Source organism: Balaenoptera physalus (assembly GCF_965194825.1).
Source record: "Balaenoptera physalus genome assembly, chromosome: 2".
Lineage (NCBI taxonomy): Eukaryota > Metazoa > Chordata > Mammalia > Artiodactyla > Balaenopteridae > Balaenoptera > Balaenoptera physalus.
Window position 1 is genome coordinate 85258732 of NC_138883.1, and position 27025 is coordinate 85285756.

General features: G+C 38.2%; 1 protein-coding gene and 1 long non-coding RNA gene across 3 annotated transcripts in view; one reads left to right on the forward strand and one right to left on the reverse strand.

Annotated features, from left to right (window-relative positions):
• MGA (MAX dimerization protein MGA) overlaps window positions 1-27025 on the forward strand; it is a 159373-nt gene that overhangs the window by 29065 nt on the left and 103283 nt on the right. The gene's annotated exons all lie outside the window — the stretch shown is intronic.
• LOC309654891 lies at window positions 5916-13659 on the reverse strand. Its single transcript, XR_014260479.1, has 2 exons — window positions 6440-13659; window positions 5916-6338 (listed from the first exon to the last, which is right to left on the reverse strand). It is a non-coding gene; the product is annotated as an uncharacterized lncRNA (long non-coding RNA).

Here is a 27025-nt window from a genome sequence, read left to right on the forward strand (position 1 = left end):
CATTCATCTGTTGATGGACATTTAGGTTGTTTCCATGTCTTGGCTATTGTGAACAGTACTGCTATGAACATCGGGCTACATGTATCTTTTTTAAAAATAAATTTATTTATTTATTTATTTATTTAAATTTTGGCTGCATTGGGTCTTCGTTGCTGTGCACAGGCTTTCTCTAGTTGCAGCCAGCGGGAGCTACTCTTCATTGTGGTGCATGGACTTCTCATTGTGGTGGCTTCTCTTGTTGCAGAGCATGAACTCTAGGCGCACGGGCTTCAGTAGTTGTGGCTCACAGGCTCCATAGAGCGCAGGCTCAGTAGTTGTGGTACACAGGCTTAGTTGCTCCTCGGCATGTGGGATCTTCCCAGACCAGGGATCGAACCCATGTCCCCTGCATTGGCAGGCTGATTCTTAACCACTGTGCCACCAGGGAAGTCCCTATCTTTTTGAATTATAGTTTTGTCTGGGTACATTCCCAGGAGTGGGATTGCTGGATCATATGGTAATTCTATTTTTAGTTTTCTGAGGAACCTCCATACTGTTTTCCATAGTGACTGTACCCACTTACACTCCCACCAACAGTGTAGGAGGGTTCCCTTTTCTCCACACCCTCTCCAGCATTTGTTATTTGTAGACTTTTTAATGATGGCCACTCTGACCGTTGTGAGATGGTACCTCATTGTAGTTTTGATTTGCATTTCTCTAATAATTAATGATGTTGAGCATCTTTTCGTGTGCTTACTGGCCATTTGTATGTCTTCTTTGGAGAAATGTCTATTATCTTCTGTCCATTTTTTGATTGGGTTGTTTTTTGTTGCATAACATTTTTTTGGATACCAGTATTTTAAAAGTTAGGGAAAAGGTTTAGTTAGGGAGTCCAAGCTTACAGAAAATGCTCAAGATTTCATTTATTTTGGGGATCAGAATTACAGAGAGTGACTCATTTTTAAAAAATATTTATATTTATTTATTTATTTATTTATTTTTGGCTGTGTTGGGTATTCATTGCTGTGTGCAGGCTTTCTCTAGTTGCGGCGAGTGGGGGCTACTCTTCCTTGCGGTGCGCGGGCTTCTCATTGTGGTGGCTTCTCTTGTGGAGCACGGGCTTTAGGCACGCGGGCTTCAGTAGTTGTGGCACACGGGCTCAGTAATTGTGGCGCACGGGCTCAGTTGCTCCGTGGCATGTGGGATCTTCCTGGACCAAGGCTCGAACCCGTGTCCCCTGCATTGGCAGGTGGATTCTTAACCACTGTGCCACCAGGGAAGCCCTTATTTTTTAATTTATCTCAAGATACAAAGTATTTTCTTTCTCCTTATCTGTGGGATGTGACATTTATTCATAATGGTGGCAAGGCAGTGTCAGTTTTGCTTTCCCAGTGCTTTGTTCAAAGTCACATGGCTAACAAGTGGTGCAGGCAGAATTTGAACCCAGATAATCTGGCTTCAAAGTTCTAGATCTCAGCTATCTTGCTACTAAAAATGGGGAGATAGGAATTCCAAAGGGAGAAGCAGAGTTTACAGAGGAAGATCAGTATAAATTGTGTTCAGGTGTAGTAGTAAACCATTGTGATTGAAGGGCAGGATTTATGGCAGGCAATGATGGGAGCTAAAAGATTAAGGGATTCTTTGGGACCACAATGTGGATTATTTTGAAAATCAGGGCAATTAATTGGCCCAAGGATGGATGGAAAGGATTCATTCATCTTACAAACATTGTATTAAAACAGAATTTCAGATACAGAAAGTATCATTCTTTGAGATAAGAATGAGTGAACTGGTAGCACTGTGATTTATCCATCCTTTACAAAGGTTATTTCGCATCAGCTGATCATTATACCACATTCTTTTCAAAGGGGGGAATAAAGTTGTATCTTAGCAATTCTACTCAAATTTTACCTGGGATGCTTCCTTGAAAATGTTACCATCACTTTTTATTGTGGTAAATAATACATAAAATTTACCAATTTAACCATTTTTAATTGTACAGCTCAGTGGCATTAAGTACATTTACATTGTTGTGCATCACTACAATCTGTTTCCAGAACTTTTTCTTTTTTTTTTTTTTTTAAATGGAGACCACTGGGAGGATTTTCCTTCATCACTCTCCTTTTTTATTTTATTTTATTTTATTTATTTATTTTTGGCTGTGTTGGGTCTTCGTTGCTGGGTGCGGGCTTTCTCTAGTTGCGGTGAGCGGGGGCTACTCTCCGTTGCGGTGCGCGGGCTTCTCGTTGTGGTGTCTTCTCTTGTTGTGGAGCACGGGCTCTAGGCACGCGGGCTTCAGTAGTTGTGGCACGTGGGCTCAGTAGTTGTGGCTCACGGGCTCTAGAGCACAGGCTCAGTAGTTGTGGTGCACGGGCTTAGTTGCTCCACGGCATGTGGGATCTTCCCGGACCAGGGCTCGAACCCGTGTCCCCTGCATTGGCAGGCGGATTCTTAACCACTGCGCCACCAAGGAAGCCCCTTTTTTTTTTTTTTATATTATTTAATTTATTTATTTTTGGCTGCATTGGGTCTTTGTTGCTGCGCTTGGGCTTTCTCTAGTTGCGGCGAGTGGGGGCTGCTCTGTTGCGGTGCGTGGGCTTCTCATTCCGGTGGCTTCTCTTGTTGTGGAGCACAGGCTCTACGCACGTGGGCTTCAGTAGTTGTGGCTCACGGGCTCTAGAGTGCAGGCTCAGTAGTTGTGGCGCACGGGCTTAGTTGTTCCGCGGCATGTGGTATCTTCCTGGACCAGGGATTGAACCCACGTCCCCTGAATTGGCAGGCGGATTCTTAACCACTGCACCACCAGGGAAGCCCCAGAACTTTTTCTTTCTTTCTTTTTAAATTTTATTTATTTATTTTTGGCTGCGTTGGGTCTTTGTTGCTGCACACAGGCTTTCTCTAGTTGCAGCGAGCAGGGGCTACTCTTTGTTGTGGTGCGCATGCTCCTCATTGCGGTGGCTTCTCGTGTTGCGGAGCATGAGTTCTAGGTGCGCGGGCTTCAGTAGTTGTGACACACAGGCTCAGTTGTTGTGGCTCATGGGCTCTAGAGCGCAAGCTCAGTAGTCGTGACGCATGGGCTTAGTTGCTCCATGGCATGTGGGATCTTCCCAGACCAGGGATTGAACCTGTGTCTCCTGCATTGGCAGGAGGATTCTTAACCACTGTGCCACCAGGGAAGCCCCAGAACTTTTTCTGCCCAAATTGAAACTTGTACCCATTAAACTCTAAGCACCCATTCCCTCCTTCTCTAGTCCCTGGCAATCACCATTCTGCTTTCTGTATTTATGAATTTGACTTCTCAAGGTACCTCATATAACTGGAATCATACAAAATATTTGTCCTTTTGTGTCTGGCTTGTTTCACTTAGCATGATGTTTTTATGTTTTATTCATATTGTAACATGTGTTTGAATTTCCTTTTTTAGGGCTGAGTAGTATTCCATTGTTTGTATATACCACATTTTGTTTATCTGTTTGTCAGTGGACATTTGGGTTGTTTCCACCTTTTGGCTGTTGTGAATAAGGCTGTTACAAACATTGGAGTAGAAGTTCTATCTGAGTCCCTGCTTTTAATTCTTTTAGGTATATACCTAGAATTGGAATTGCTGGATCATTTGATAATTCTGTGTTTAACTTTTTGAGAATTCACCTGTTTTCCACAGTGCACCAATTTATATTCCTACCAGCAATGCCCAAGTGTTCTAATTTTTCCACTTTCTTCCCCACACTTGTTATTTTCTTATTTTTAATTATGCCCATCCTAATGGACATGACTTGGTATCTCATTGTGGTTTTAGTTTGCATTATCCTAATGGCTAGTGACGTGGAAAACGTTTTCATGTGCTTGTTGGCAATCTGTATATGTTCTTTGGAGAAATGTCTCTTCAAGTCCTTTCTCTATTTTTTGAATTGGATTGTTTGTACCACCACTTTTTAAATCTAGTAAGTCTCTCAGTTGTCTTTTGGCTTGAACCAAAGGCTCTTGATAATCCATAGCTACCACTTACTTAATTTATAACATTTTGATGCAAATTGTGATAGGAAGGGTCTTGTTATTAGGAGATTGATATTAACTATTAAGTTATAATCTGAAAAACCACTTAGTTGGGGATGACTGGCTCAGATTGTTCACGTAGATATATTTTTCCTATGATACGACCACCAATATAAATTATCCACATGTTGCATAATCTCCATTAGGAAGGAGGAAGTCATCATTGTATTTCTGTTCCTTGGTTTTTCTGCAGCTAGGAACTATTCCTATTTTGATTTCTAGTTTTGGCTAGGGGTATTGTTAATAATGGTCACCTTGCATTTAACCTTTGGCCTCTATCCAGTTTCTCTAGCTCATTGATGCAAATGAATTTTAATGTTATGCTATGAATTTTAATGTTAATGTTATGCTCACTTCAGCAATCCTGTAACCTCATGGTCACGCCAAACAAATATTTTCCAGTGTTGTTCACCTGATAAAAAGATGAGTGGATGGGAATTCCTTGGTGGTCCAGTGGTTAGGACTTGGCGCTTTCCCTACTGGTCATGGTCACGCCAAACAAATATTTTCCAGTGTTGTTCACCTGATAAAAAGATGAGTGGATGGGAATTCCTTGGTGGTCCAGTGGTTAGGACTTGGCGCTTTCCCTACTGGGTCTTGGGTTCAATCCCTGGTCAAGGAACTAAGATCCTGCAAGCTGTGTGTCACGGCCAAAAAAATAAAAAGATGAGTAGAGTCAGTAATGCTTTTGCATAGATAGAATATTGAAGTTTTAATTTTTCTCTAAAAGAAAGCTACCACAGATATCTTTAGGTACGTGAAAACTCAAAGCAGTGAACACTACAAGGAAAGCACTAAATACTGTGTTGAGGTAATTTTAAAACCTAAGGACAGAGTTTTCTTAAGGGTTGCCAAAGAGGTCTGTTACTCTGAGTAATTATATGCTTCCTGAGGAAGTATGCAGTAACATTTGGTATCACTCTTTGGAATTAGCTAGAAAGAGTTTGTATGTTCAACATAACCTGCTGACTTCCTGAAAGTATTGGTTTAAGTGACAGGTAGAATCTATGTTAACCTAGCTTACACACTTCAAAATGGAAATCTAGATGACAAGGAGGTAAGCTCCTTAAAGGACTTTGTCTTTTTTACTTTTGTATGCTCTAGTAGGCACTTAGGAAACATTTGTGGAATGAAAGCATGTGAGTGGACAGTTGCTTTCAAACATTTACTCAATAAAGTGAAATGACTTGTTCATTTTTGTACCCCCTTTGCTAGGCATTTAATTTGTCACTTCCTCTGTTCTCCTAAATCACTTAAACATTTTTCTAAATTCCAAAAATTTGTTGACATCTTTTGTTTTGTGTCCTTTCCTAATCTCTTTGTCCTCTTTTTTTTATTCCTTAGTCTTTTTTTTTTTTTCTCCTCTCTCGGCCACTGTTCTTCCTTTAGTCTTCGTTGTCATCTTTTACTTTTAAAAAATGATTTTACTGTTGTTTTAGAGTTGGTTAGGGAGAGAATCACATATGACTAGTCCACTACCCACCTATTCACATTTATTCAGTTAATCTTATTTTATTTATTTATTTATTTAGGCTGTGTTGGGTCTTTGTTGCTGCGTGCGGGCTTTCTCTAGTTGCGGTGAGCTGGGGCTACTCTTCGTTGCAGTGCGCGGGCTTCTCATTGCAGTGGCTTCTCTTGTTGTGGAGCACGAGCTCTAGGTGCGTGGGCTTCAGTAGTTGCAGCACGTGGGCTCAGTAGGTGCAGCTCGTGGGCTCTAGAGCGCAGGCTCAGTAGTTGTGGCTCACTGGCCTAGTTGCTCCGCAGCATGTGGGATCTTCCCAGACCAGGGCTCGAACCCGTGTCTCATACATTGGCAGGCGATTCTTAACCACTGTGCCACCAGGGAAGTCCCTATTCAGTTAATTTTATTTAAAAAATTTAAAAAAAAAATATTTATTTATTAATTTGGCTGAGCCAGGTCTTAGTTGCAGCATGCAGGATCTTCACTGCCACATGTAGAATCTTTAGTTGCTGCATGCGGGATCTGGTTCCCTGACCAGGGATCGAACCCAGGCCCCCTGCATTGGGAGCGTGGAGTCTTAACCACTGGGCCACCAGGGAAGTCCCTATTCAGTTAATTTTAATATAAGCATTTCCCCAGTTAACCAACGTCCTTCTAAATGACTGCTTGATATTTCATTGAGAGAACATACCTTAAACTTTTTCTAGCCCCTGTTGTTGGAAACTTGGATGTTGCTATTACTGTTTAAATAAACCATGATAAAAATTTTGGTGCATGAAACTTTTTCTAAATTTCAGGTTATTTCCTTAGAAACAATACTTAGATGTATCTTCTGAGGCATAGGCTATGAACATTTAAAAAGCTATTGAGTAATGAAAATGTTCCAAAATTGACTGTGGTGATGGTTGAACTTACCTGTGAATATATTAAAAATTATTGAATTACAAAAAAAAAAAAAAAAAGCTATTGATTATAAAAGTTATACATGTTCATTGTAGAACATTTGAAGAATATAGAAATATTATATAGAAGATAATTAAAGTTAGCTGTAATCTTACAATCTGTGATAACCAGTCCTTTAACATCTTGGTGAATTCCTTTCTAGAGGTATAATATCTATCTATCTATCCGTGTATCTTACGCATTTTAAAAACCAGTTGAGATGTGTATTAGGTCTCTTTCCAAAGAGATTGTACTGTTTTATATTTCCATGGGCAAAGTATGTAAATTCATTGCACAGTTGATAGGATTAGGGATGCATTCATTCATCATTCATTCAATAAATAAATATTAATTTAGAGTGAAACTCTTGTCTCCATACCTACAATTAACCTCCTTACATTTTTTCTTGAATTCAGTTACGATATTGAACCCACTAGTCCTCTAGAATTATACCTCGTGACAATCTGTCTCCACACTGCTAAATCTAGTGGTCATTCCTCATTTCACATGATCTGTCAGCAACTTTGCCACGTTGATTACTTCCTTGTTCTTGAAACCATTTTTCCATTTGCTTCCAGGACATCACATTCTCCTAGTTCTTCTCCTATATCACGGTCTCCTAATCTCCCTTCCTCTCAATGTTAGAATGTTCCAGACTCACACCTTGGTCATCACCTTTTAAAAAAAAATCTTTGTGGGAGCTCCCTGGTGGCTCAGTAGTTAGGATTCTGGGCTTTCAGGGCTTTTACTATCATGGCCCGGGTTCAGTCCCTGGTTGGGGAACCAAGATCCTGCAAGCTGCGTGGTGTGGCCAAAACAACAAAAAAACTTTTATTTCCTTGGCTCATTTAGTCTCTTACACTGTTGACTTCCAAATTTATACTTCTAGCTTTGGCCTTTTCTCTGAAATCTGGACTCATATTCGGTTATCTACACATTATCTCCAGTTGGATATCTAATAGGATTTCAAATTTGACCTGTCCAAAACTGAGCCGTGATCTCCTACTGCCCCTAAACCTCCAACTTCCCACCCGCCCCCTGGGAGTGAGCAGTGGTATAGTGGTCATGTTGTGGTTGCCTTGCTTTGGCTTACTTAATTGCCTATGTGAGTAGCTATAGAAGTGGCTCAGAATCAGAGGACAGTTAAGGCCTTGTGTTTTGACATACTCAATAGAGGTGTGTGGAGATACTTAGGGCCCATGGTGGATATTAAGTGATCTTCTTCCTCCTCCCCCATTACCTTTCTGATTTCGTTTTCTATTATTGTTCCTCTCTATCACTTCTCTTTAGTCCTAATATCTTCTTGCTATCCCTCTATCCCTCAAACATCCTGGGAAAGCTCCCATCTGAGGGCCTTTTCCTAGAATATTCTTCTCCCAGATATGACTTATTCCCTCAACTCTTCTAAGTCTTACGTAAATGCCACCTTTTCAGAGAGCCCTTAACCACACTATCAAAACTTGTAACCCTTCCCAATTCTACTAGTCTCTTTCCTGCATTATTTCCATAGCACTTAGTCATCATATAACATGTTATATGTTTTACTTATTTAATTTTTCTCTTCTCCGTACCCCCAGACTAGAATCCTATAAGCTTCAGGGAGACATAGATTTTTATCTGTTTTGTTCACTGCTGTATCCTCTAGCATCTAGAAGAGTGCCTGAAATGTGGTAGGGGTGACTTTGAGTGTTAAGAACATATTATAATGTTATTTAAAAAGCAAATGCAGCAGTACCTTGCGTTCTTCCTTTCTAACCTGGACCTGGCAGAATGGCTCCTGCAAAGAAGGGTGGCAAGAAGAAGGACCATTCTGCCATCAGCGAGGTGGTGTCCAGAGAATAAATATGTCATCGCCATTCACAAGCGCATCCGTGGAGTGAGCTTCAAAAAGAGTGCCCTGGGAATTCCCTGGAGTGGTTAAGACTCCGCTTCTACTGCAAGGGGCATGGGTTCGATCCCGGTTGGGGAAATAAGATCCTGCATACCACCCAGCACACCAAAAAAAAAAAAAAAAAAAAAATGAAGAGTGCCCTGTAGGCACTCAGAGAGATCCAGAAATTTTCCATGAAAGAGATGGGAACTCTAGATGTGTGCATTGACACCAGGCTCACCACACTATGTGGGCCAGAGGAATAAGGAATGTTGCATACTATATCCATGTGTGTTTGTCCAGAAAATGTAATGAGGGTGAAGATTCATCATACAAGCTCTATACATTGGTAACCTATGTACCTGTCAGTACTTTAAAAAATCTACAGTCAATGTGGATGAGAACTAATTGCTGGTTGTCAAATAATGTTACAAAACAACAACAACAAAAAGTTAATGGTAATCTTAGAACATGAATAGAAATATATCTAGAATGGTAATTCTTAATTTGGGGGGCCCAAGGACAGCTTTAAAAATTTTATGAAAGTTATATGGATTGCCTCATTATAAAAAAAATTAATAGGTCTGAATTGAACTTACTAAATTGCTAGTAATGTTGAACATTTTCAGTGGTTTTAAGTAATAGCTCACTTTTTTCTTTAGTAAATTTCCTGATTTTTTTCATTTATTTATCAAGTTATATATTTATAGGTATGTGTGTAGTTAATATATGTACGTGTTATTTTCTATGTTGTTTGTCTTAGTTTACAGAACTTTAAAAATTTTATGCAGTCAAACCTGTGTTTTCATTGTATTTGTTTGTTTCTAAGCTTAGAAAATTATCCCATCTTCTTCTTCTCCTCCTTCCTGCCCAGAGATTTAATAAATATAACTTTTGTTTTGTTCTAGCTTCTTCCTAAAAGAATCAAAGGGTGTGTAGAGACCATAGAGTTTCGGAAATCATAGGCATATGGTTGGTAACTTAGGGCATGGGAGTGGAAGAGATTGTTCAGGAAGTGTGTTTAGCTGAATAGAGAAAAGGAGAGGGGGAGCTCTGCAGAGGATCAACATGTAGGTAATTTGCAAAAGACGAGAGTTAAGTAAAGGAGACTAAGAAGGAAGTCAGTGGTAGGAGAATGGGAGAGGGTCATAGTAGAGCCCAGGGGTGAAGCCAGGTTTTAGGAAGGGTAAAATGGTCAGTGGTGTCAAATACCTTAGGACAAAGGCCAAAAACTTAAGAATAAGAACTGAAGAGTGGTTATTGAGTTTGGCCACTAGGAATTCTTTGGTGACCTTTAATAAGGAACGTTTTAGTGGAGAGATGAAAGTGCGGTACAAGTGTCTACAGTTGTAGACCTTAAGAGTTTATCAGGGAGAGGATGGAGGGAGAGTGGGTCACAGCTTCTGGGACAGGTAAGGTTGAGGAAATTTTTTTTTTTTCTTTTTTTTAGGAAGGGAAGACTTGAACATATTTATAGAATGAGGAGATGTAGTTAGAGGAAAGGCAGATATTGTGGGTGAGGAAAAGGAGTTAATTGAAGGTTCTGTTGGGGGTTCTAGGCTTAAGAGTTTCAGTGTGGATTAGTTTTAGAAAGGAGAGATACCTTTTCCTTTAAGATGGATAGGAAGGAGGTAAGAATGGTTGACGACAAAGGAATAAGAGAGAGAGGAGAAAATTTGGAGGTGATGGGGCCTGATTGCCACGTTTTAGCTTTGGGATTTATGATGAGTGAACGACCTAGGCTTTAGTTGTCTCACTGTAAAAGAACATTAATGCTTGCCTTGCCTGTTTTCATAGACTTGGTGTGAGTTATAAATGAAACAAGTATGTGTTAAAATGCTTTAGAAACTTAAAATGCTATGAAATCTGTAGCCTATTAGTAGTCGTGTTGGAGAAAGCCATTTGCTTTGTATAGTTGACTATATCAAAATGCTCCAGATAGCAAGAAGGTGCAGAGGATTCTGGTGTGTTTGGACCATAATGTTTGGTCTCTGAGTCTTCATCTTGTATCTGGAAAGGTTTCTTTACAAGTCAGGAATGCGTTTTAAGTAAGTACTGCTGCTGACATTAGCACCTGAAATCATTTAAAACGTTGATGGTGGGAATAATTAAGGGAAAATGTGTGGGAAGAAATCTGCTTAGAAACAAAGTAAAGTGAATCTTCTGTGGTTTAAATTTGTCATGAGATGGCAGTAATTCTACATTCTCATGTGTGTCTTCTGCTAGTTCACGTCTCATAACTTTTGATAAACTGAACTTCAGGTTTATTTGTGAACTCTTATTAATCATTTGGTGCCGCAGACTGATTTATGCTTAGCTCTTTTCCTTTATATGTGTCCTCATGACACACAGGTATAGTTTTTATCACATATGGTACTTAGTAAAAAATATAAAAAAGGTTTGTATTGTGCTTTTCTTTGCACTCTAGATTCCTTTAGAATTTTCATTACTGTGCCCTTGCTTATCATTAGTCCTGGTTTTCTGTTTATGATATGAGGATGACTGGAGAAAATCATGTAATTGAACTGATTGTTCCATTACTGATACGTGCTGCTTAGTCTAATTTGGTTTGTGATGTTATAGTTAATTACCATGAATGTTTCATGGGCTGTTGACTCATACTTATTCTCCAGATAGAAAAATGCATGATGTTGTTTCATTTTGTACCCTTATTCATTTATTCAAATATATTTGAGTGTCTACTGTGTGCTGCCCAATGTGTTAATGAGTAGAAAAATTCAAGAGGGAGACAGTAACAGTGTCAAATACAGTACATTGGTATAAAAAAATAAAGACAGGAAAAATGGTCATTTGATTTGGCGATTAAGAAGTCATGGTGACCTTAAAAGCAGTTTCAGTAGGGGGTTAAGGGTAGAATTCCCCTCACAGTAGGTGGAAGAGTAAATGGCAGGTGATAAAGGAGGAGGGGAAGAAGAGGATAGAGAGAGGAGAAGGGGAAGGAGCAAGGGGATGAGAGGAGAAATAGAGAGAGGAGAAGTGAGGGGGGAAAGAGGGAGAAGGAAGAGAGGGAGAGTTGGGGGAAAAGAGGAATGGGAGAGGGAGTGGGGAGAGGGAAGGAGAGAGAGAAAAAGAGAATAACTTCTTTTTGAGAAGGTGTGCTGAGAAGAGGAAGAGACTGGATGGGAGCCAGGAAGGGCTTTCTTTTTAGGATAAGACCTGACCTTGTATCTGTGGTGAGGGGAAAGGTGCCATTGGGGAAGGAGAGGTTGAAGATTTAAAATATAGTATGGCTGGTAGGGCAGGGTGTTGAAGGAGGTATGAAGGGCATGGGAGTCACAGTGTGGGTCAAGGGTACAGGTAGATGGGCTGGCTTTGAACAGGAGGGACACCTCATTTCCTGTGACTGAAATAAAGAGAGGTAAGGAGAAGTATGAATATAAATAAGGTTACAGGTAGAGATATGGGATGGAGGGAGGGCATGCCTGATAACTTATGTATCTCTATAAGATCAGATTTCAATCTCTTTGGTTGAGAGCGAAGGGTCTGGGCAGGGAGTGACTGGCGGGCTTGAGTTGAGAAAAATGATTGAAAGAGTTGTTGAGGGGCATGGAAGAGGGAGTGTATGAAATTTATTTTAAAGGAATAAGGTTGGAGACTTTATAGTGGTATCAGTATATCTAGTGTGGTTTTTCTTTAGAGTAGCTCGGTTTTCCAGAAACAGTGTTGACCTGGAGCTGTGGTGTTGTGGTCAGCTTCAGAGAAAGGGGTACAAATCTGAAGTTGCTGCTAAGAGATTTAGATGTCCAACCATAGGATCTGGGTTGGGAGGAATCAGGATTTGAGGGACAAGAGGTTTCTGTAAAGTCACAGAGTAAGTAAAGTCAGAGTAAGATTTTGGTGAGCTACTGGAGTAATCAAGGGAGAACAGTTTTAAATGATGGCAAGATTCAGAGTAAAGAGCTGAAGAATAGATGCCTAAAATAAAGTTGAGCTAAGAATCTTTGGAACTAAAGAGGCCTATGAATTCTAATGTACAGTAATTGGAGGGGTAATCTTCATGGACATTGAAATCTCCCAAGATTGTAATAGAAGATTTAATAGAGAAGAATACTCTGAATTGGGCTCCCCTGGTCTTCAGTGAAGGAGGAAGGTATGACTAAGGGATCAGAAGATGATAGTGATGAGGAGAAGATATATCTTGAAGGTGGGGCCATAAAGGAGGATGATCATGATCTGTAAGCTACTGTAGAAAGGCAAGTGAATGGCAACCACTTCTGGCTCTGTGGGGGGTATGGATTACAGTAAAAAGAGAGAACTGTAGAAAATCTTTAGGGGGAAGCCAGATTTAAGTCAGGGTAAACAAGTAGAAGGATGCGTTAATTTTTCTATTATAAAATGTGCTAGAATTTTTGTAAAAATTAAAAGAGAAATGTGAACTGCAGATTTTTGGGGAGCTTCTATACGAATTAAAAGACTTGGTTGCAAGTGATAGAAAACCTAACCCAAATTGGCTTAAAAAGAGAATAATTTGTCTTATGTTATTGAAAAGTTCAGGGAAAGCACTGGCTTCGGGTATGGCTTTTGTAGTTTATATGATGTCACCGGAACCTATTCTGCTTCCTTCTCTGAACTCAGATCTGCTCTCCACTGTGTGTTGATTTGATATTTAGGTTTCATATGGCAGCAAGGTGGCTGAAATAACTCCGTTTGCTGCCCTTCCAGTTCAAGTACAGTAAGGAGAACTTCTCTTCATCTAAAGTCCTGAGCTTGACTATCATTGACCAGAAGAGCCATGTGTCCATCTTTGATTCAGTTATAGCCAGGGGAATGTAATGTCTTGATTTACTTGTGTCTAGGTCAGTAGTAGTTATGGGTTAGGATCAGTATCTCTCTCACTGCTTTGGACCTCTTTATGTACAGTGGAATAGTTTTATATCTCTGAATTTTCCTTTGTGTCTAGATTGCTTCTGTCTTAGAACAATCTGGATATCTGAGGCTTTGTTCATTTAGTATTTCTACAATAAATTCCATGAGTACTGAGTTTTGTAGAAGGCACAGTTCTAGGTATTTTTGGCAATTCTAAGTTGAATAAACCTAGTCTTTGCTTTCAAGGAGGTGACTGCTGATAGAAGGGTTATTAGTGTATGTTAGGCTTCTTTCTATCACAAGTAATGAAGAGATATTTGGGTTTCTTTAAGAACTGGATGTTCATTGCACAGGTCCACGTGGTAAAAGGGAGCCTGGAATCCCACAGTAATCCAGGAAGGGCAGTGTCGATCCAGGTCTCAGGGAGACTGGGATATAGCTAGGGAACTGGAAGGATCCACTGAAGCTGTAGAGTAGGTTTTCTTATAGCCTTTTCAGCATGAGAATTTGTCATCTTTCTCCCCCTGCATTAGGGTTTCTTTTTTTTTTTTTTTTTTTTGATTAAAAAAATACTTTTTAAATTGAGGTATAGTTGATGTACAATATTATGTAAGTTTCAGGTGTACAAAATAGTGATTCACAATATTTAAAGGTTATATCCCATTTATAGTTATTATAAAATATTGGCTATATTCCTTGTGCTGTACAATATATCCTTGTAGCTTAGTTATTTTATACATAGTATTTTGTACCTTTTAATCCTCTACCCCTATTTTACTCCTCCCTGCTTCCCTCTCCGCACTGGTAAGCACTAGTTTGTGCACTATATCTATGAGTCTGTTTCTTTTTTGTTATATTCACTAGTTTTATTTTTTAGATTCCACATATAAGTGAGATCATACAGTATTTGGCTTTCTTTGTCTGATTTACTTCACTTAGCATAATCCCCTCCAAGTCCATCAATATTGTTGCAAATGGTAAAGTTTCATTATTTTTTATGGCTGAGTAGTATTTTTTAAAAAATATTTATTTATTTTGTTGCGCCGGGTCTTAGTTGCAGCAGGCAGGCTCCTTAGTTGCGGCACCAGGCTCCTTAGTTGTGACATGCATGTGGGATCTAGTTCCCTGATCAGGGATCGAACCTGGGCCCCCTGCATTGGGAGCATGGAGTCTTATCCACTGTGCCACCAGGGAAGTCCCTGTGGCTGAGTAGTATTTTATATATATATATACATATATATACACACACATATATATATATATATATACACACACACACAGACACACACACATGCATATATACACACACATATATATGTGTGTGTGTATGTGTGTGTGTATATATATATATATATAGCCTTTTCAGCATGTGTGTGTGTATGTATATATACACACACACATGCACACACCACATCTTCTTTATCCACTCATTCCATATTTTGGCAATTGTAAATAATGCTGCTGTGAACATGGGGGTGCATGTATCTTTTTGAATTAGTGCTTTTGGTTTTTTTTGGATATGTACCTGGGAGTGGAATTGCTTGTTCATATGGTAGTTCTTTTTTAGTTTTTTGACAAACTGCCATACTGTTTCCCTTTATGGGTCATATCATTTGTGAATATTTCCTCCCATTCAATAGGTTGTCTTTTTGTTTTGTTAATTGTTTCCTTTGCTGTGCAAACACTTTTAAGTTTCATTAGGTCCCATTTGTTTATTTTTTCTCTTGTTTCCTTTGCTTTATGAGACAGATCCCCAAAAATATTGCAGTGATTTATGTCAAAGAGTGTTCCACCTATCTTTTCTTCTAGGAGTTTTATGGTTTCTGGTCTTATATTTAGGTCTTTAGTCCATTTTGATTTTATTTTTCTATATGGTGTTAGAAAATGTTCTGGGACTTCCCTGGTGGCACAGTGGTTAAGAATCTGCCTCAGGACTTCCCTGGTGGCACAGTGGTTATGAATCTGCCTGCCAATGCACGGGACACGGGTTCGATCCCTGGTCTGGGAAGATCCCACATGCCGCAGAGCAGCTAAGCCTGTGCACTACAACTACTGAGCCTGCACTCTAGAGCCCACAAGCCACAACTACTGAAGCCCCCGTGCCTAGAGCCTGTGCTCCACAACAAGAAAAGCCACCGCAGTGAGAAGCCCGTGCACTGCAACGAAGAGTAGCCCCTGCTTGCTGCAACTAGAGAAAGCCCACGAACAGCAACGAAGACCCAATGCAGCCAAAAAAAATAAAGAAAGAAAATGTTCTAATTTCATTTCATTCTTTTACATGTAGCTGTCCAGTTTTCTCCCCCTGCATTGGGGTTTCTTAATGCCTTTTTTGGGTCTCTGGTCATACCATTCCTATCATACAATTGCTGATTTCACCCTCCTCTTTGTATATGTTTTTTCTTTCCTTACGGTTTCATCTCATGTATGGTCTCTGCTATCTTACGGCTTCTCCAGCAATGTTTTAGTTTCTGTTCCGGCTTCCCAACTACATAAATATCTCCTACCACTTTCCATTTAGTTGAGAGTGAGAATGCATTTGTACATCTGAGAGAGAGAATCTGTCTTGTTATCTCTGTGGAGCTTAGCTCTTTAGCAAGCTCTTCCTTGTAGGCTGATGACGAGACAGTAGGACTGGTGACCTTTGGGTCAGGTGCATCCACCCTATCTAAGTAGCTAGGCCCAAGGGCCAGGGTCATGTGTTACTTACATGGAGATTAAGGAGCTGTGAGGTGGTTAGAGGCCACCTCACAGCTCCTTAATATGCAAGGGGCTGTTGGTAGAGCTTTTACCTTGAGGGGGAATTCTGTTGAATTTGTCCAGCATGGTGAGAGTTAGATTTCTGTGCACCAAAAGAGAATGACAAACCAAATTCTTTGGCATTTAGAAGAAGAAGGCCAATGTTTACACAGCAAGGGCATCAAGACAGGCTCCATGAAAGCACTAGACTTTTAAGAAGGAAGAGGATTTCAGGAGGGAATTAGGGAGAATGATGTTGATCAATTTATGGACTACAGCAGCAGGAAGGAGATGCTAAGGCAGTGGCAGTTGTAAATGCAAAAGGTTCAGGTAAAAAAAAAAAAAAAGCGTGGGGCATATTTAGTCCAGCACACAGCAGAAGTGAAAAAGCCAAAATCAGAGTATTGAGGTCTTTTTATTCTAAGTTAAAGAATATAGGTACAACTTGGTGCTCATTGTTTAATTGTCTTGAAGTTCTCACTGATCTTAAAATCACTATGAGAATTTACAGATGAGTGAAGTTTAGTGCAGAGAAGTGAAATAATTTTTTTCTTGTAGTTGAGAAAGGATTACACATCATTTGCATCTTACTTTTGTGACATTAGTACTCTTGTTCAGCATTTATTTGTAAGACTTTACTCCGTGATTTAAAAAAATTTTTGAGATATAGTTCACATACCATAAAATTCACCCAATTAAATTATACAGTTCACTGTTTTTTTTGTATAGTCACAGTTGTGCACCCATCACCACAGTCAACCTTAGAACATTTTCATCACCCTAACAAGAAACCTTGTACCTATTAGCAGACACTCCCCATTTCCCCCCAGCTTCCTCAGCTATAGGCAACCAATCCACTTTGTATATCTGTGCATTCATGCAATATGAGGTCCTTTATGACTGACTTCTTCCGCTTATAATGTTTTCAGGGTTCATCCATGATGTAGCATGTATTGATACTTCATTCCTTTTTGTGGTTGATGGATGTATGGATTGTTTCCCCCTTTTGGCTACTATGAATAATGCTGGTATGAACATGTACTTTTTTTTTTTTTTTGGTGAACATATTTTTTTCATTTTTCTTCGGTATATACATAGTAGTGGAATTACTGGGTCATAGGTTAACTCTGTTTAATCTTTTGAGAAACTGCCAAACTGTTTTCCAAAGCACCTGTACCATTTTACATTCCCACCAACAGATTATGAGAGTTTGTTTCTTCACATCCTTGCCAACATTTGTTATTATCTGTCTTTTTTGATTATATTCAACTTAGTGTGAATGAAGTGGCATCTCATTGTGGTTTTGATTTGCATTTTCCTAATCACTAACGACTTTGAGCATCTTTCCATGTCCTTTTATTGGCCATTTATATATCTTCTTTGGTGAAATGTCTAGTCAAGTCCTTTGCCCATTTTTTGAGTTGGCATGTTTGTTTTTTTGTTGTTGAGCTGTAAGAGTTCTTTATATCTTCTGGATCTATCTATCTGTCATGCCTTGTATCAGATATATGACTTGCAGATATCTTCTCCCATTTTGTGGGTTGTCTTTTCACTATCTTATTAATAAGCTCCGTTGATGTACAAAAGTTTCACATTTTAATGGAGTCCAGTTTATCTGTTTTTCTTTTGTTGCCTGTGCTTTTGGGTGTCATTGCCAAAATCCAAGGTTGTGAAGATTTTCCCACATGTTTTCTTCTAAAAGTTTTATGATTTTAGTGCTTACATTTAGATCACTGATCTATTTTGAGTTACTTTTGCATATGGTGTGAGGTAGGGGGTCCAACTTCATTCTTTCGCATGTGCAGATCTAGTTGTACCAGCGCCATTTGTTGGTCTTCTGTAGTATTAATAAAGTGTTTCTTCATTCTTTGTGTAATAGGACATTTCTTCATAATTTATAAATTGGTCAAAGTTCCCATTCAAAATATTATCATATAAAGTGAATATAAAACTTATCATTATTGGAATATTAGAGTTGAAAGGTCCCATAGGGATTTCCTTCAATACCCCTCTTTTTATAAATGTGGAAGCAAAGACCTGGGGAAGCTAATTGATGTCCAAGGTTGTATAGCTAATCAGTTAGAGCTAATGCTTTAACATAGAGGTTGGCAAACTTTTTCTGTAAGGGCCAGATAGTAAATATTTTAGGCTTTGTGGGCCAAGGGGCAAAATAAGATATTATGTAGGTACTTAAATAACAGGAAAAAAACAATAATAATTGAGTATCTATTTTTTGGTAGTACCTATCTACTGAGGAGAAGAATGGATTTCTTTTTTTGGAGGACAGCATTTTGTTTAGTTGAGATTAGTATTCAAAGTTAGTATTCCTTAGCATCAAAATTGATTGCAAATGTTCATCTGTTATTGGTAATATGTTTGAGGTTTTGTGTGTGTTTCATATTTGAAACTACATAGAAAGTTACTGCCAAATACTGATATCATTCCACAAGTGTATGTTTCTAATTGAGCTTGTTCATTACTTGGAAGGCACTTACAGAACTCTGTTAGATTTTTCTCCTGATACTTGCCATTTAATATTAATTACAGATTAATTACTTCTGATTTAAAGCTACGTGGAAGCTCCTCAACTGCACAGGTAAATGGATTTTGTAATAGGGAAATATCCTTTCATTTGTATCAAGGTCTGAAAAACTCTACTGGAACAGTAGTTTGAACTCAGAAAATATATGTACTACAAATTTGTATAAGAACGGACATCTTTTCTTTTCCACTTTTTTTCTTTCAATGTTATTGAGATATAATTGGCATACAGCACTGTGTAAGTTATAAGATGAGAGTATAATGACTTGACTTATGTATATGCAAAGTGATTATCACAAGTTCAGTTAACATTCATCATCTCATATAGATACCAAAAAAATTAGTTTTTTTCCCCTTGTGGTAAGAACTTTTAGGATTTACTCTCTTAGCAACTTTAAATATACCATACACCACAACTAGAGAGAACCCTGCACACCGCAACAAAGAGCCCGCACACTGCAATGAAAGATCCCGCATGCCGCAACAAAGATCCCGTGTGCTGCAACTAAGACCCGATGCAGCCAAATAAATAAATATTAAAAAAAAATATATATATATATACCATACAACAGTGTTAACTATAGTCATCATGTTGTGCATTACATTCCCAGTATTTATTTATTTTATAACTGGAAGTCTGTACCTTTTGACCATCTTCCTCCAATCCTCCCTCCCACCCTACCCCCTGGCCCCCTGCCTCTGGTAACCACAAATCTGATCTTTTTCTATGAGGGTTTTTTTCCCTTTAAGATTCCACATATAAATGAGATCATACAGAATTTGTCTTTCTGTATGACTTATTTCATGTACCATAATGCCCTCAAGATCCATCCATATCGCAAATGTCAGAATTTCTTTTTTTTAAGGCTGAATAGTATTCCATTGTGTGTGTATGTATATGTATCTCACATTTTCTTTATCCATTCATCTGTTGATGGACAGTTAGGTTGTTTCCATGATGTCTTGGCTATTATAAGTAATGACATGGCGGGTGGTGGTGGTGGTGATGGTGGTGATGGTGGTGGTGCAGATATCTTTTTAACATAATGATTTCATTTTCTTCAGATATATGCCCAGAAGTGGAATTGCTGGATCATATGGTAGTTCTGTTTTTAATTATTTGAAGAACCTGCATACTGATTCCATAGTGGCTGTGCCAATTTACAATCCCACCTATTGGTGCCCAAGTTTTCCTTTTTCTCCACATCTTTGCCAACATTTGTTATCTCTTGTCTTTTTTTTTTTATAAATTTATTTATTTATTTATATTTTTTATTTTTGGCTGTGTTGGGTCTTCGTTGCTGTGCATGGGCTTTCTCTAGTTGCGGTGAGCGGGGCCTGCTCTTTATTGTGGTGCGTGGGCTTCTCATTGCTGTGGCTTCTCTTATTGAGGAGCACGGGCTCTAGGTGCACGGGCTTCAGTAGTTGTGGCTCGCAGGCTCTAGAGCGCAGGCTCAGTAGTTGTGGCACACAGGCTTAGTTGCTCCGTGGCATGTGGGATCTTCGCGGACCAGGGCTCGAACCCGTGTCCCCTGCGTTGGCAGGCGGATTCTTAACCACTGTGCCACCAGGGAAGTCCATCTCTTGTATTTTTGATGTTAGATGATAGCCGTTCTAACAGGTGTGAGGTAATATCTCTGGGAGTGGACACGTTGCATATTCTTTCAACTCTTGATGGCATGGGATATGTATACAGCGTGACATTATTTGTGATTCAAACTGTTAGTTTTTATTGAGACGACTTCGTTGCAGTATAAGTTTTGCATGTAATCACTGTTTGCCTCTTGATTTTAGGTTGAATTCATTGAGAATCGTTATCAGGTCTGTAGGAAAAGCTAATTTACAAAGCTATTCGTTGTTCAATAATAGTTGTTTAGGGCAGTTCTTCTTATTCAGAAAAATTTCAGCTCAAAAAAATTGCAATAAAACTTTAGCACTGTTAAGCCTGCTAACTTCTTAGTGGTAGGGCAAATCAGGATATTCACTTCTGTTTCTGACAAAAATTCATGAAATCAAGGATGGTTAAGTACATGAGAGGGAAGTTAACCACTGACACTACTAGTTGAATAAAATATGATAGATTCAGTTATTTTCTGCAAAGTATCTTCTGATGAATAATGCAGTGAATAACTGTAGGCTTTAAACTTCCTAAATTTTCATAAACTTTGTAAATTTGTCCAATTAAGCCCTTTTCTGCCCACATGTATTTTTACCACCATCACTTGTAATGCATCCTAGCAGATTCCACTTCAGGTTGCGCTGAATTAGTGTTTTCCCAGTTTCTTTGAAAATATTCTTGCCTATTGTTTCATGCAGATTATTCATACAGGCTAATTATTATGATTCATCAAGAGCCAAGGAAAACACTCAAAATCATTTGCTTTGATATTGTATGTGTTTATAAATTGATGAATAAAATAGCTTTTTATTGATATTGCTACCAATGTCTTCAACTCCTTGCCAAAAGGCTTATATTCTCAAATAAATTTATTTTCTCTAGACACATTTCTTTGGCTGCTATAGTTAAACTTGATTTAATTACCTCACCATTGATAAAAGGCTTTCCTTGCTTGGCTAACAAATGAGCCACTCAGCAGCTTACTTTGGTTGCATCCTCATTTTTTTTGTTTTTGTGAAGAAATGCAGCTGTGAAGGGATCTTCTCTTTAAGTTTTCTAATTTTTCTGATTGTGTTTTTCCATGAGTTGGAAATACTGTGATGAGTACTTAGTCTGGTAATGTTGATGTATATTGTATTCTTTCAGCACAGCTGTAGTGTCATTGCATAATAAACCTAATGCTTTGTCAATCTAATTTGATAACAAGATTATCTACACTCCATTATATCTTAAAAGTATGATATTTGAAGCTCACTTTTATCTTCTTGTTTTGACTTAAAGGGTATGCACTAGTAATATAAAATACAATGTATGGGGATAACTTAGTGCTTGAAAAGCTGTCATTACAGTTGCATTACTGTAATTTGTAGTGCTCTGAGCAGCATTGCAAAACCATTAGAGTGCCATATGTGGTCTCTTATAAATACTGAAATCTGTCATTTTAAAAGCAGCCATAGACAATGTGTAAATAAATAAGTTTTAATAAAGTTTTATTTATGGACACTTAAAATTGAATTGTATATAACCTTCACATCATGAAACATTCCTCTTTTGATTTTTTTTTCCAACCATTTAAAAGTATAAAAACCATTCTTAGCTCATGGGCTGTACAAAAACAGGCAGAGGGCCCTAGTTGGCCTGTGGGCTGTAATAGTTTGCCAACTTCTCCCTTAACCTGAAAGAGTAAGTCTACTGGGAGGAATATCGTGCTTGATGGAGACAGATCTGTGAGGGAAATCATTCTGGATGGTGTTTTGACAACCCTTAAATCATACTACTGGTTTATGTCAGGATTAATACCATCGTAGAAAAAGAGAAAAAGTAAAAAAAGAGAGATCGGGAGTTTATGTAGTTTGATTTTTATTTATTTAAGGAAAGATTTGTACAATTTTGTTGGTGTGTGTGTGTGTGTACTACCGGAAGAGCTCTTAGACTTTGGAGTTTCTAACCTAGATCTTTTATGTGAAAAATATATATGAATATGAACTTTCTTTCCCCTTAAGAAAAGTGTGTTTATTAAGACTTATGACCTAGGGGACTTCCTTGGTGGCGCAGTGGGTAAGACTCTGTGCTCCCAGTACAGGGGGTCTGGGTTCAATCCCTGGTCAGGGAATTAGATCCCACATGCATGCAGCAACTAAGAGTTCACATGCCACAACTAAGACCTGGTGCAACCAAATAAATAAATAAATAGATAAATAAATAAATAATTTTAAAAAAAAGACTTATGACCTAGAAAATAGTAAATCTAGAATAATTTATTAAAAATGGCAGGTGCTGCTCTTACTTTAATTTGAAATTTTAATCTTGGCTGACTTTGTATAGGATAGGAAATAATAACAGAAAGTTTTTTACTTTTGTAATTTTTTGTTTCTACATGTCTCAGCAAATTACTAGGTTTGAGGAAGCTTTGACAGAGTGCTGTGAAATTGTCAGTAGGTGGAGTTTATCCTCAGACGATTCAGGAAAGCTAGGTATACTCTTACTATAAGTATGGTATAAAAATCCTTTATTAGAGTTGAGTGAAAACCACATAATCCTTTGTTCCTTCTTTTTGTGCATATATGTGTGGTTGTGATTGTTTATTCTTTATTGTTAATTTTTAAAAATGGATTTTTAAAATAAGTTTTTAAATCGAAGTATAGCTCATGTACAATATTATATAAGTTATGGGTGTACAGTATAGGGATTCACAGTTTTTAAAGGTTATACTCCATTTATAGCTCTTCTAAAATATTGGCTATATTCCCCCTGTTGTACAATATGTCCTTGTAGCTTATTTTATACAGAATAGTTTGTACCTCTTAATCCCTTACCCCTATATTGCCCCTACGCCCTTCCTTCTTTCCACTGGTAACCTCTAGTTTGTTCTCTGTATCTGTGAGTCTGCTTCTTTTTTGTTATGTTCACTAGTTTGTCTTATTTTTTAGATTCCACATATAAGTGATATCATACAATATTTGTCTTTCTCTGACATTTCACATAGCACAGTTTCCTCCAAGTCCATCATGTTGTTGCAAATGGCAAAATTTCATTCTTTTTTTTTTTTTTTTTAATAAATGTGTTTATGTATTTATTTTTGGTTGCATTGGGTCTCCGTTGCTGTGTGCGGGCTTTCTCTAGTTGCGGCGAGCGGGGGCTACTCTTCATTGCGGTGCGCAGACTTCTCATTGTGGTGGCTTCTCTTGTTGTGGAGCACGGGCTCTAGGCATACGGGCTTCAGTAGTTGTGACTCGCGGGCTCTAGAGCACAGGCTCAGTAGTTGTGGCACACGGGCTTAGTTGCTCTGTGGCATGTGGGATCTTCCCAGACCAGGGCTCGAACCTGTGTCCCCTGCATTGGCAGGCGGATTCTTAACCACTGTGCCACCAGGGAAGTCCCAAAATTTCATTCTTTTTAATGGCTGAGTAGTAGTCCAGTGTGTGTGTGTGTGTGTGTGTGTGTGTGTGTGTGTGTGTGTGTGTGTGTATTTTTCTTTTTTTTGACAAAGAGGCTATTATAGCTTAACTGTTAGAGGTGGATTAAATTAAACAAACAAATTCTTAAAAAGATAAGAATCAATACAAATGTGAATTTATGTTTTAATGAATTTAGCTGTGTCAATTAAAGTGATTTTTGATCACCTTATTGCTTTTTTTGGTAATAAACTTAGCATTTATATGGGATTTTTCTATTTTTAGAGCACTTTAAGGTGATTCAAAAAAATTCTTGGTTTTCCTAAAAGACATTTTAAATTAAGTGGGAGAACATAGGCAAATAGAGGAAAACAGCCTTAATATTCAGAATGAATATAAAAGACTCAGAGGGCTCAGAGACAATGGTTATAAAGTACTAATTGGCTTGGTTATTGAAGAAAAACATTTAAGTACATGTACATCATTGATAAAAGTAAAAGACACAATTCCTGCTCCATAGATTAACTTAGAGTGATGATTTTTGAAGACTCTTAACTTTTTAAAATATTTATGTATTTATTTACTTTTATTTGGCTGCACCGCGAGGCATGCTGGATCTTAGTTCTCTGACCAGGGATCAAACCTGGGCCCTGGCAGTGGAAGCGCTGAGTCCTAACCACTGGACCGCCAGGGAATTCCCAAAGACTCTTTTAAATCCATTGTTCTAAGTTTTCTAAGAAAGTACAAAGTGTGCTTTTTGAGACTGATCTTTTTCAAAATTTTATTTATTTTAAGTAGTTGCTTTGAAAATAATATAATAAATAACAAATATTTTAATTTTAAGTTTGTTTATTTGGCTGCGTCTGGTCTTTGTTGCCACATGCGGGATCTTTGTTGTGGCATGTGGAATCTTTAGTTGTGGCATGCGGGATCTTTAGTTGCGGCATGTGGAATCTTTAGTTGTGGCATGCGGGATCTTTAGTTGCAGCATGCGGGATCTTTAGTTGTGGCATGCGAACTCTTAGTTGCGGCATGTGGTATCTAGTTCCCTGCCCAGGGATTGAACACGGGCCCCCTGCATTGGGAGCACCAAGTCTTAGCCACTGGAGCAGCAGGGAAGTCCCATTAATATTTTATTTTTAAAGTTATAAGTAACTTGTTAAGAATTAAACAGTGGCTAACAGTTAATGAATGATTATACATGCACTGTTTTCTGGGACACATGTATCATTCTCTGTGCTTTACATTTATTTATATCTCATTTAATGCTCTTAACAGCTCATTGAAGTAGAAATTGTTATATTATTTCCATCTTAAAGATGAGGAAACTGAGGCACAAAGACATTAAGTAATTTGCCCAAGTCACATGATCAGTAGAGTTGGGATTCACTGTGACTTCAGAATTTTTCTTCTTAACCACTTTACAGAACTGTTTTGGTCTATCTGCTGTTACTCTTCTTTCTCAAGCTTTAATCCCTTAAATTGTGCATTTTTAGGGCCTCTACTTCAGAAATACTACTCTCAGAGGAACCATTACTCTTTAGGGCTTATCGGTTTCATCTGTGTATGCTGAATCTTATCTGCCTACCCACCCCATCCCTTTCCCCCCCTTTTCTAGTAGTGAGACATGGTCTGTAGATCAAGAGTAAATAAAACTAGTGAAATAGGGAAGCCAGGGGACATTTTAATGTTGGTTCTTGAAAGAAAAAATTAGTTTAAAAAGTTTTTTGTATATATAATAACTGAAAGAAATTAAGTTAAAGAGAAATATCTAAACATCAGAGTCATTGTAAAACAACTAAAAAGCATAAACAAAAGCCCAAGACCTTAAATAACCTACCTTTTATAAACTCCAGTCTCTTCCCCTCTGTTTTTAGAGATGAATGTTTTAGGGAATCATATTGTTGTCATTACAGGTTACTGGAAAATTACTTCAGTAACCTGTGTGTATACATTGATTAACAATGTATTTTTCACTGTGACTCATGGTTGGAAAAGTGTGAGAAATACTTACGTAGCATATATGATACCAAACTTATTTTTATATTTTTTATTTTCTGAGTTTGGTGCAGACTGTCATTCTTTCTGTGTACATTAGTTCTTTAGATTTGCTACTTCCATTTGATAAGCTTCAGGTTTCCTTTATATGTTGATATTCTCCGGACTTACTTTCTAGCTAGACACTCTTCTTTTTTCATTCAGCTCCTATGGTTCTTAACCTTTTTTGGGGGCCATAGACACCTTTGAAAATCTAATAAAACTTTTGAACTCTCCCTAGAAAATTGCACATATGTACATTATGCAAACTTTTGCTTACAATTTTAGGAGTTTCATAGGACATCCTCCCCCAAGATCATTCATGAATTCTAGATTAGAGCCCCACCTCTGCATGTGCTCCCTGAATAATTTCATTCATTTTAATTCTTTCAAATACATTTATGATTTCCCTGTCTATATCTTTAATATGATTCTCCTGAGCACTAGACCTTGGTTATCTCCTTACTTCCTGGCCATCTGGATGTCCTATTGCACTTCTCCACTTTGTATTTCAAACTCATGAAACTACATGTAGTTCCTGGAACACATTTTTCTGTTCTTCAGTCCTTGACTCCTTGGTTATTAGACCCTGCTGACTGATTCCTTATTCTTTGACACATTCTCCCTTCCTAAGCTTCTGTGATGTTACTCTCACCTATTTTTCTCTTACCTCTGTGACTACGTCTTCTCTTCTCCTTCCTAGATTTCTTTTTACCACTTGTCCTCTAAATGTCCATTTTCCCAGGATTCTGACCATAACCTTCTGAAGTCTTTTACTCTCTATACATTTTGGGGTAAACTTTCCCAAATCTCTGGCTTCAGTTACTTCCCCAAATTTTGTATTTAGCTAAAGCTCACACATTTATCTCCAAATGCCTATTAGACACTTCCACTTAGATCAATGGTTCCTAAATACTAGGGGGATTACATACCTCTTTAAGAATCTGATTAATGGTATTTCTCTCTTCCCAGAAAAGTACACAGGCACACTAAGTTTTGCTTACTGTTTTAGGGTGTTCCTGGGCCTCCTAAAGCCCCTTCATGGACTCCTTAGAGATCTGTGGTCTTCTAATTAAGAATTTGAGACCTAAGATGTTCCTGAGCTGCATTTAATCCAGCATGTCCAAAATTGATGCTGTCATCATTGCCTCTATCCCACTTTATTCTTATCCCTCTCACGTATGCCTCTAAATCTAATCATTTGTCTCTTAATTATTTATTAATCCATTCATTCTGCAAATATGTGAACGCCTGCTTTATATTTAGCACCAGGCCTAAGTATATAGTGATATACAAAACAGACATAGTTACTCTGTTCTCTCAAAGCCTACTCAGTAGCATAGTGATTAAAAGTGTGAACTTTGGATTCAAATTTTGACTCCTTACTACTTTATGACCTAGAGCAAATTTTTTAGCCTCTCTATACCTCAGTTTCATCTTTGAAATGAGGTTGATAAGTAGTTCCTGCTTCGTTGGTTATTCAGATTAAATGAGTTAATATATGTAAAATGCTCAGTAAATGTTAGCTTTTATTATTTGTGGAGGAGGTAGACATTATATGATCA